This window comes from Patella vulgata, chromosome 2 (genome assembly GCF_932274485.2).
Source record: "Patella vulgata chromosome 2, xgPatVulg1.2, whole genome shotgun sequence".
Lineage (NCBI taxonomy): Eukaryota > Metazoa > Mollusca > Gastropoda > Patellidae > Patella > Patella vulgata.
In genome coordinates, this window is record NC_065880.2 from 47568135 (window position 1) to 47581287 (window position 13153).

A 13153-nucleotide genomic window follows, 5' to 3' on the forward strand; every position below is an offset into this window, starting at 1 on the left:
AAACAGCAAAGTTACCACAGCATCACAACCAAGTCAGTAACGGGTAAATCCTCCTCTGTTTGCCAAACAAGCATTGATCCGACGTGGCATACTCCTAATGAGACATCTAAGGTCATTTTGGTCCAGATTGTCCCATTCCTGTTGCAACGCAGCAGCAAGTTCTTGGACATTGGCAGGACGTTGTTGACGTTGACGTAACCTCTGTCCAAGCATGTCCCAGACATGCTCGATGGGGGAGAGGTCGGGACTCAGTGCTGGCCAAGGTAATGTGGTGATGTTCTGTTGTTGGAGGTAACCTGTAACGATCCTGGCCCTGTGACATCTTGCGTTGTCATCCTGGAAGATGAAACGGCGGCCATGACGTCGTGCGAACGGCACAACATGGACTGCCAAGATGTTGTCCCGGTAGTACTGGCCTGTAACACGCCCTGCAACAACATGTAAAGCCGTTCTTCCAGCAACAGTGATGCCTCCCCACACCATAACAGAACCACCCCCAAATCGATCATGTCTGATGACGTTAACGTCTTGGAAGCGCTCGTTTCGACGACGCCACACCCTCCTACGTCTGTCCAAAAAATCAACAGTGAACCTTGACTCATCTGAAAACATCACATTGCTCCAGCGTCGATTATCCCAGTGTTGACGATCCCTACACCAACGACGTCTTGCCTGAATGTGATGATCTCTCAAACAAGGGATCACGCGAGGACGTCGGGCATCGATCCTGGGCTTGAGTTGTCGTCCTTGGTCGACCTGAGCGTGGTCTGTCCTGTACAGATTGTGTATCACGGTATCTGGACCATAGCCTGCTTATGACAGACTGAGAAACATTCATCGTCCGCGCCACAACCGCCTGTGTTGTGCCGATCTGTAGCATGCCAAGGGCACGTAACCTTTCATTTTGGGTAAGCCGACGCATATCAAAATTTGTTTTCTGGTCACTAAAACAATTAAACTGATGTTTCCACCCTGGAATTCAATGCCACAATGACTGTAACATTCAAAGTCAGAGTCGTGCAAATCTTGGGTTGGACCCCCATGATGATCCCAAGCATCACCTGCATTCCATGCGGTAGCTATTGGTGCGTTTGGGCGTCACATGTAACTGGAAATGTTTCTTCTGTTAGGTTCTATAGTGATTTTTTTCGTAGTCATTTGCATATTTTAGTATTATGCCCCCAAAATCAAATATCCCCTACTTTTTTTGAATAGTATATATGCCTCATTATCGCCGAAGACCATCGAACACATTATTTTAGCAGTTACAAATACGAGCTGCAACTTCTTCTCAATTTGAACTCAACCCGCACAAAGCCAGCGGCCCAGATGCAATCTCGACACGTTTCCTTAAGAGCATGGCGGAAGCAATTACACCAGCACTTACAACGATTTCCCAGGCATCGATGAACCTGGGCAAGATCCCACCCGACTGGAAGTCGGCCTTCATCACACCACTCTTTAAGAAAGGGGAACAGAAGCAAGGCTGCAAACTACAGGCTTGTGTCGTTGACATCTGCGTCTCGATTTTGACAATTGCCATAAACTTAGTGTTAAATTGTACGATAAACGTGATGATTTTTTGACTTTCCATTTATTAGTAGTAACATTCCGATATCACCAGCTTATGGAGTGTTTGTGTCTCAGCTAATTCGTTACGCGAGAGCTTGTTCATTTTATTCTGATTTTTTAAGTAGATCGAGGCATTTGTCATCTAAGCTTCAACTACAGGGATACTTGCGAACTAAACTTATTAAAACCTTTAAAAAGTATTATGGCCGTCATATTGACTTGATTGGTAAATATAGCATGTCTCTCTCGGCTATTATTCTAGATATATTTAATTGACGCGTATACTATCTCCCTGATAATGTCTGTCTACTACATGTTAACACTGTTTATCACGTGCATTTTGCATACCGATAGTCCATTGGCCAATCACGCTATTTTACCGAGATTTCGCCTAATAGTTTGGATGCAGGTATAGCGGGTGTGGCGCCAGGTAGGGTAAGCTTACTCTTCCGGATATCTGTTACCACTGTTTGTCGTGTATTTGTACACGGTGAACAGTCCATATGCTGATTACACTATTTTGCCTGATTACACTATTTTGCCTAAACCGTTTTTTTAGGACTTCGAATTTTGTCTAATGGTTTGGATTGTTCGTATTTGTTTTATTCTATTTGCTGCAAGCTCATAGAGCACATCTTCCACAGCCACATCATCACATACCTTGAAAAAAGCAACATCCTGTCCGACAACCAGCATGGCTTCAGAAAAAGACGATCCTGTGAAAGTCAACTAATAACCACCATCCACGACCTTGCAAAAGGACTGAATGAAAGGCAACAGATTGATGGTGTTTTGCTCGACTTTAGCAAGGCCTTTGACAAAGTCCCCCATCGGCGACTATCAGCCAAATTAGCCTACTACGGAGTAAGAGGAGTCACACCTCTTGGATTGAGGACTTCCTGCCAGGCAGATCTCAAATGGTCGTGATAGACGGCGACAAGTCATCTCCAGCCCCAGTGTCATCTGGAGTTCCTCAAGGTACGGTCATGGGACCCATTTTGTTTCTAGTCAAAATCAACGATTTACCAGGTGAAGTTAACTCGACAACGAGACTGTTTGCAGATGATTGCCTGATGTATCGTACTATCAGCAAAGATGAAGACGTGAAACAGTCCAGACAGACCTTGACTCCCTGCAGCAGTGGGAAAAAGAATAGGGAATGAGTTTTAACCCAGGGAAATGTGAGGCAATACGAATCATCAACAAGTGTAACATCTTTGAGGATTCATATTCTATCCATGGACATACCTTAAAATGGACAGACAGTGCTAAATACCTTGGAGTCACCATCGATCGGAAACTGTCATGGAACAGTCACATCACCAGAATTGCGAGAAAAGCACCACTGCCTTTCTAAGACGCAACACCACCAAAACCCACATCAACACCCTGGAGGCAGTACAGCGTAGAACCGCCCGTTTTATCATTGGAGACTACAGCCAGGCCAGCAGCGTTACAGCATGCTCAAGGAGCTGTGAGCTCGAGACTCTCCAGACGAAAAGGGCCCAGGTTAGAACTACCATGATGTACCGTAACCGGATAGTTCATTAGCAGATAGACATACCACCAATGTATATTTATTTTCCGGTTGGGTTCTATGAAAACTAGATCTTTAGAGTGTGCTATGGTTTATTTACGGCATAATTTTACAACATTGGATTGAGTAGCGCTAACAACGTGCGCTTGTAGTAACGAACTATGACTAAGAACACATAACCATGACATTGGTTTATCTTATACTAGCAGGATACCCGGCTTCGCTCGGGGGTCATAACTCCGAAACCGGAAGTGGTAGACTAACGCCACCTGGTCTATGTAGACCCAATGAACAACATATATGCATATTAAAGATCAAGTTTGTCAGTATTCTTAATAATTCGACCACTTCTAAGTATTAATACTAATATCTGGAACAGGTTTTAAGAATGATCTATTGCGTCTAAATTTGTTTCCTTTTTCATTGCTCACAATAAAAGATCTTGGCGTACTAGCCTTTCCTTCTATTACACCAGGATTCCAAGATTTACAATTTTGATCATATATGACAACTTTTTGATTTACATCTAGATTACTATTATTAACATTATGCTTCTTGTCATATTGAATCTTTTGCTTATCTTGTCTAGATTGTAAACAAACTAAATAGTCTTCATTGGTCTGAGTTCTTTGGAGTTTACCAAAAGAAGGAATTTGAGATCTATAATTTCTATTATTTAAAAGAACACATGGAGCAGGAAGTGTATTGTCAATCGGGGTGGTTCTATAGCTTAATAGAGCTATATAGGGATCTTGATTTGAAGATTCAGATTTCTTAAGAAGATTCTTAACAGTTTGCACCATTCTTTCTATAAAACCATTGCTCTGCGCATATAAAGGAGAACTTGTTATGTGCTCTATCCCCCACTCAAGACAAAATTTACTAAATTCAGAACTATTATATTGGGGTCCATTGTCAGACATAATGGTTTGGGGAATGCCATATTCACCAAATATAGACTTAAGATGATTAATTACAAATAATGAAGTAGTACGATCTAATTTACGAACAATAGGAAACTGCCAGGGGAAACTAGGAACACTATGAGGCAGTAAAGATTCCTTAGGTTGTTGTTTACTAAACTGTAAACATTTGAAATACCGGGCCAAAATAAACATTCTTTGGCCTTTAACAAACATTCTTTGGCCCTTAACAAACATTTTTCAGTACCTAAATGTCCTTGATGTATAATATCTAACATTTGATTACGCAACTTATGAGGAACTAATATACGATGACCTTTAAAAATTACACCATTCTCAACAGACAAGTCCTCACGGTATGTCCAGAATTATTTAAGTTCAGAAGGACATACCGATATGAATTTTGGCCACCCTTTAAATATAGTTTCTTTGAGTAAACATAGGACAGGGTCTTCACTTATACACTGTCTAATTTCTTCGAGTTTAGCAGGACTTGCTGGTACATCTTTGGTAACTGTATCAATGTTAATAGTTTGAACATCATCACTATCATTAGGTTCCAACATCGCGCTAACGCGAGATAAAGCATCTGCAATGACATTGTCTTTGCCCTTAATGTAACAAACTGTAACTTCGTACTTAGCCATTTTAACAGCATTCGTTGAAATGGATTTTTTCCATATACTTTCTAGAGGCTTATGATCTGTGTCGATTTGAACCTTTTTACCATAAACATAATGATGGAACTTTTTTAATGACCATGAAACAGCAAGAAGTTCTCTCTCTGTGTTACTGTAGCGCGATTCTACGTCAGTTAAATATCGACTTCCATAGTAAACAGGTTGACCATCTTGTAATAAAACGCAACCTAATCCCTTTAGGCTAGCATCCGCTTGAATAGATATATCAGGGTTGTAAAACGTTAAAACAGGAACACTCGTTATGATTTGTTTCAGTTCATCAAACGATTTAGAATGTTCTTGTTGCCACTGAAAGGGAACATTATTTTAAGTAAGTTTCTTAACGGTTCTGAAACTTGGGCTAATACAGGAGAAAACCTGTGTAAATAGTTGATTAAACCTAGAAACGACTGCAACTCAGATAGGTTATTTGGTGGTTTCATATCTAAAATAGAATTAACTTTCTTTTCGTCCACTTTAAGACCATTTGGAGTCCATTTGTGTCCAAAAAATGACGCTTCTTGAACTTTAAATTGAAATTTACTTGGATTTAACTTGATATTGTTTTCACGAGCTGTATCTAAAACATTAATAATATTTCTGTCGTGATTTAGTTCATTTGAACCGTAAACAAAAGTATCATCCGCGATACCAGTTAAACCTGGTAATTTACCAAAAACAAAATCCATTTTCTCTTGAAAAATGTCACCACTCACGCTTAAACCGAAAGGTAGTCTAGTCCAACAGTATTTTCCCCATGGGGTATTAAATGTACAAAGTCTACTACTTGACTCGTCTAATTTAACTTGCCAGAAACCATTACTTGCATCTAAGATGCTAAAATATTTAGCACCAGAAAGTCGAGGTATAACATCTTCTAACGTTCTAACATAATATGGATTATGTAACAAAGCAACATTTAAATCACGAGGGTCTAAACACATTCTTATGTTATGACTATTTGGTTTAGGGGTAATCACTGTTGAGTTAATCCATTCAGTGTATTCATCATTAACCTTACAAACAATACCAAGTTCCTCTAAAAGATTCAATTCTTCTTGATACATTTGTTGCATATGTACAGGAACTTGTCTCGGGGCATGTTGTACAGGAGGTATATTATTATCAATATTTAAATGATAGGGCTCTCAAGGAAAACTACCAATACCAGTAAAAACATCTTGGTATTCTTTCAAAAGATAATCTTTTATAACAGGAAGTGGATGCTTGATACCATTTACATCAAATAATTTAACTGTACATTTTTCAGAACTTGAAGTTTTGTAGGGCAAATTTGATGCTAACTTTCCAATTAAGCTTTATAGGATCTAAATCCTGGGCTAAGACATTACCAATAATGACTGGACTCTTGATATCAACTACTTCAAAACATGCTAACTTCGAACTTCCATTTGGAGATTCAACTAAGACTTCACAAACGCCTTTACTGTTAATTTCTGTTCCACCGAAAGCTAAGAGTTTATGCTTAGAACATTGTAATTTGAAGTCTTCTATGAACAATTTACTAAATATACTATAAGGTAGTATATTAGTTTCGGCACCAGAGTCAACTTTTGATAAATATTTAACATTATATTTATCATTCTGCGAGTTAGTAAACATAACTTCAAGAAGTGCCTTTTCCATACAAGATAGAATAGTAACACTATTTTGTGGCTCTTCGTTAACTGGTAACACTTCGATTGGGCCTAGAAAAACTGAACTGTAATCTTGATTAGATACCCCATTACCACCATCATTAACTTCTGTATAATTGATCTGATTAATCTGCTTATTTTTAGTACTCCAACAATAATCAGCAAAGTGTCCTTGTTTACCACATAGTTTACAACTGCATTTCATTGCAGGACAAAACTGTTTAGAATGGACTTTATTACCACATCTACCACAATTTTCTATGGAGATACATGTGGGAGGTATGGGATGAGTTAAAATGTTATCAATTGATCTGTCCCAGGTTAAAGGTAACAGCCTATCGATGAGCGTTATTAAATAAATTCCAAAGTTGATTCAGTTGTTTCACAATTTGTCAAGGCTGCTGCTCACGTTAGGCGACGTCAACATAATGTGGAACACGGCGACGACTGACGGCATTATAACCACTTGGTTCGAATATACTTTACCGTAAACGTTCTAACAGTTGAACTTTGATAACAGATTTTAAGTTAATCCTTAAAATCATTTATCAAAGACAAACGAGCAAATTGGAGAATAAAGGTTTATTGACATGATTGGTCACAGCTTAATTGGTGAAGTATAACTTGACAGATCAAATTTTACTTACTATTCAATGTTTACTAATAGCTATACATTAGCTATACACTATAGTTCAACTCAATATTTACTAATAGCTATATATTAGCTATACACTATAGTTCAACATACATTCTTTTCACTTCAATATTTACTGATAGTTTAATATTGACTGATAATAACTCATTAACATACGAGTATTTCTTTACTGATAGTTTAATATTTACTGATAATAACTCATTAACATGAATTTTTACTGATGGTTCAATATTTACTGATAATAACTCGTTTAAGGTATTTACTAATAATCCGTTCAAAATATCACGAAATTCACCGAGTGTTCATACTATTTTCTGCAAGTAACCTTTCTCTTCAATACAATACCAATGTATCTTCACCAATAACTGTAACTTGATAACTGTTCATACTATTTTCTGCAAGTAACTTTTCTCTTCAATACAATACCAATGTAACTTCACCAATAACTGTAACTTGACATATATATATATATATAATATACTAATTCAACTAATAATGGCCACCGACAGATTGTCTATGCCTTTCCATGCATTTATTGATATCTTTTATTCCGCTGGAATCTGGGATACAGAAACCAGAGTGAGATATCACAAGGCAGCATGGGTGTGCCAAATTGACAGTGTTAAGAAGAATTCGAGGTACTGTCAACCACCACAAAGTGCGCCCGAAGCTGCAACTGTGACCAATCACACGGGAAGTATTAAGGGTACTATCCGCAATTATATCCGGATAAGTTACATAACGACCGTCATTATTTATTATACATGTATACCTCGAACTGACACTGTTTATTCCTTTCCTCGCAGAGTCCATTGCTCGAGTGTCCAGAGAGTGACGCCAGTTTAGTCTCGGTAATAGTTGTGACCATGTAGCACTCGTGCTGCCCAATTTCGAACCCAATTCACAAAATGTTGTTGCGAAGATAGCCGACTTTGGTCTTGCCGAGATCATTTTAGCATATAGAGAAACTTTGGGAGTTAATGCGCGGAATCACGCCATTCCATTACATACCGGAACGAATTACTGCCATCATACATAAGTATTTATTCGTTTTAGACCTAGATGGATATCCCCCGGTCAAATTCGAGCTGCAATGAAAGCATCTTTAATAATTGAAGAACCGACAATCCAAACTTTATTTGAGTCTAAAATCAAAGTATATTAGCAAAGCAAAGAGTTCAAATTCTAATAGTTGATACATTATTCAACTTAACATCGAAGATACCTCTTGTAGGTTTTCGACTTCCAACGCCCCAAGTCTTTTATTTCTGATGCATTGAGCCAAAGCGGAAAGAATAGGCTGAATATCGAGTCGCATATACCCAGAAAGTTTACCGCTGAAAATTGGTTAGCAGTAACAGTGCTGCTATCAAAGTGGTGGAAGGGAATCCCTGTGCCTGGTAGGCGTTGTTTGATATAGCCTGATAATAGGAAAGTGATGTCGTCATATAATTTATTATGTTTTATTTTAGTCCCTTTTCCGAATTGATCAGTTTTGACTAACCAAGAAACATATCTGATGTATCGGATTACCAAGAGACCCTATTATGTTAATTAATAATTGATAGGTTATTGGCAAACAAGTGTCTGTTGTCGGACCTTGGGATCTAGTAAAATCTTCAAGGATCTTTTTAATCAAAAAATTATTAAACTGGCTATGAAAACTAAAACCGGAAAACTATATAAGAAGTTATATCTGCTATCTGTAGTGGCCAAACCGCCGGAATGCCAAACGATTATCGAAACATGACAAAAGACTTTAGGCCAAAATTGTATGTAATTAGAGCGTTTCGTGCTAAGGAATTCCTTATTAATTCGTTAAGGCCATTCTGGAAATAATTTAACGAAACGACATCGGAATCAGTTCAAGGGATGTCATATCTCGCATTATATCCTGATTGGCCGATTTTTAGGCCATCTGAACTGTAACCAGTGACCACAAAAGTAAGCGCCGCTACCGAGATCACTGTTACCGGAACTTTTTGTAAACAAGTGTAAATATGTATTTGATCTGGGATATAACAAACGCCATTAAATGAGTCCAAAAGTGTAAGCCGGACCATAATATTTCAGATTTCGCGTAACTCGCGATGTCCTTTAAAGATACATTATGGGAGATTAGATAAAGATCTGACAGTTCTCAGTATAATAGTTAAAAACTAGATAATGTAAAGGGAATTTGCTGAAAATTTCAGTCGAATTGATCCACTTTGAACCGAGATTTTAGCGATTGAATTTTGAGCCTAGCCTCGATCATCATTACTAAAGTCGGTACGATAAAATACATTGTCTCGTTTATCCATTTTTTGATTTAATTGTTAATGGACGTTAAGCAGCAGATAGGATTGTAATCCAGTAAATATCACAGGCTGGCGAAGCCATCGAGAGTTGTTTATGGTCTGGAGAAGTAAATTAATGTCGAATTAATATTTTAGATACGATTTCAGGCCTAAAGAAAGACGTGCAATTGGCATAATGTATGCTTAATTCAAGATTCAAGCTGGCAAGTTTATCTATTGGCAGTTTTATTTGCATGTCTTTTGTATCAATACTCAACTCTAAAACGTAGGGCCAACTGTTTTATCGTCTGCTATCAGAACACCCAGAGACTCGCATACATCTGTAAATGCCTGCATGAGACCCTGACAATCTCAGGAATTACCCGCCCCCCGCGAAATTAATGTCATCTAGATAATGATCAATGATGTGCAGTTCAGATTGAGAAATAACTACCCATAATATCTGGAAAGGGTCTTGAATAACGAACACGATACAGCGCATCACATTGGCAGACATTTATCTATGAAATAATAATTATTAAAATAAATACCGAGCAATTCAAAGTAGCCCGGATGAACGGAAAGCAAGCGGAAAGCGGATTTTATATCCATTTCCCTAACACAGCATTTTCTCCTCGGGATGCTATCATTTGGACAACACTGTCAAAAGACGAATATTTAACACTGTAATTATCTTCATCAATAAAATTGTTAATACCGTTGCCGTGCGGATTTGATAAGTGGAGTAATTAGTCTCCACCCACCAGAATTTTTGGGGAACCAAACCTATAGGAGAAATTTGTAAGTTGAAAAAAGGTCTTGAATCATTCTACCCGCCTCTATGGCACCAATTAAATTCTTCCAAGTTTGGAGAAAAGATTTCTGCAGATTTTAGATTTGTTGAAAAACTTGTTGAAAAACTGGCGCAGCCGCGGGTCTGTATATTCTAAGCGAAACCTGTGGTTTCAAAACATCAAGTCGAACTGGCATATATCTGTTAAATTATAACGGAATCTATTAATTCATGAAACAAAAACGGCGGCAGATTAGATCATAAACAATAATACATAGTAAACCTATCAATTTTCAAATTAATGCTTATTACAAGCATTTAAAGGGTTATTACCCCTTATTCTTCGTGGGGTATATCCTGATGAATAGTGGGTGCCGACAGGTAATTGTGGGCGCTGCAAGCAAGGTTCAAAACCTCTTGTGAATTCAAATCCCTTTGAAATAGTTGCAGTTTTCTGGCAGTGTATAATTGGGTAATCCCTATGGCAACGAAGACATTTATTAACATGTACATGAGACCCCATCGGTTCATTAGTTTCAGTTTTGCATGTCTCTACAGAAAGATGACCACACTGCAGTATTAATCTGCTGCTAGTGCTACGCGTGACGGGTGAATTATCTAATAGTACGGCTAAATCGATAAACTCCCCTTATATGATTTTTAACTGAATATTAGAGGCAGTGTTACCTCCAAGGGTTTATGAAACCCCTGGAATAGGTGACGGGTGATTAGAGTATATGTAAACGTTACCGATAGATGGGGTTAGGACACCACCAGACTCAATCAAGCTTTCTAGTGTAGAGATATTATTATTATCATCACTAGCTCTGCTTTGTCCTGGGCCATTTTGAGGTACAGCGCCAACACCTTGCTCGGAACGCTGAACTTTAGTTGTAACGGTCGATCTCTTTCTGGTTGACCTCCACATTATAGCTGCTTATTAATCTGGAACTCAATTTAAAGGAGCTACATTGTAAGTCGCTGATATTGGGGACCTAGAAATTGGCACAAATGGGTCGCAAGGCATATAATAATGTAATATGAATGTATATAATCTGATTTATATTCAATCGTTTTTACTGTAATTTAAATCAGTTATTTTCTGCTAAATACACCAGAAGTTTCAATCGAATGGCAATCTCTACTGGTTATTCCAGTCTACACCGATAGTATTTATTGCGCATGATCTCCAGATAAGAATATGACGTCACCGTTTGACATGACCTGTGGAAAAATTCTAGCCTCGTTCTTCGAGTCCGTGGTTACAAATGGCGCAGAAACGCATTATGGTACACGATTCGTGTACCAATGGTAAAATGTCTATTTTATCTTAAATATTTGATATCGCAGAAGCCCATCTTTTTCTGGTAAGATTACAACATCAATGTTGATTTAAATTGACAAATAATAATTCGTGTTTTCAATGTCGGAGACTTTGTATGATATTGAGTTAGAGATTTAGCTACTTTAATTATTGAATTAACCAAATATATTTGAACAGAGATAAGGAGCGTACTAGTCCCTTTAAAATAATCTAGTTACAGACAAAGCTAGTACTTGAAGCTGCTGTGCGATATAGATACTTATTATAACACGGCATACAAACCAGCTGCGTGGCTTACATTAACTATGACTGTCTTTATGTATGACATATTATATTACGCCAATATATTACTAGTTGACACCGATTTCAGACTAGTATGAACCAACGGTTCAATATTAAGGTTAACCGTTACGTGAGGTCAACTCCACTACCCATTTGGTCAACAAACTAAGAATGACTTTACTTTTAACACAAAATAAAGCGATATCATTTTTTTTCTTTAAAAATGAGCTCCAAAATAATCTGATATGGGATCGAACACAGATCTAACCAGCGGCTGCCAGGCAGGATACGCCCACATTTTCGAGAGATGGATAGAGAACAAGCTAAAAAGAAAGCGATTTTTCGTACAATCAGGGGCCATAATTCAGGAAGTTACGGTCCGATATGCACGAATATCGAAAGGAACCCAGATCTTTGGATTATAAACTTACATTTCAAGTTTCAACAAAATCGGATAAAAATTGTGACCTCTATAGGGTCCACAACCTTGATATACCATATTTTTACGCTATTTGAGAACGAACGGCGGCCATTTTGTCTGTCAATTTTGGGCCGATTTTCACGAAATTCGAACTCAGTCGCCCTTAGGGTGTAACGGTGATATAATAATACGGGTTTTTAAATCGGATAAAAATTATGACCTCTATAGGGTCCACAAGCTAAAAACACGATTTTTCGTACAATCAGGGGCCATAATTCAGGAAGTTACGGTCCGATATGCGCGAATATCTTTGGGTTATAAACCGACATTTCAAGTTTCAACAAAATCGGATAAAAATTGTGACCTCTTATAGGGTCCACAAGCTAAAAACGCGATTTTTCGTACAAACAGGGGCCATAATCCATGAAGTTTCGATCCGATACATACTAATATCGAAAGCAGCCGAGATCTTTTGGTAGTGTTGTGACAATCAGACACATTTTGATTCAGTAAGAATTTGACCGGTGTTTTCTGGGGCGAAAAACATTGTTCTTCGATAATTCGGTCGGGGCTGAAAAGGAAAACGTTTTTTTCGGTCGGGGACCGGGCCATTTCCAAAATGGTGGACAAAATGGCCGCCAAAATACAATTTTTCCAAGTTTTTGGGAGTTATTCGTTAATATTTTAATGTAATATGTCGATTTATAGATTTTCTGGGATGCTGAATCCGAAAATGTGGTTTTCTGTTCTGACATAATTCCGCCGTCTTGATTTTCAAAATGGCGGACAAAATGGACGCTAAAATGCATTTTTTCAATGTTGTTTGGCTTTCTCTAGAATATTATCGCGTAGTATTTCGATCTATAGGATTTGGGGGTCGATGAATCCGAAATTGTGATTTTCTATTTGATTCGACAAAGTTCCGCCATCTTGATTTTCAAAATGGCGGACAAAATGGCCGCCAAACTGACCTTCCTACGTTGTGATTGGTGAGGAATCCGAAAATACAATTATTTATTCCATGCGACA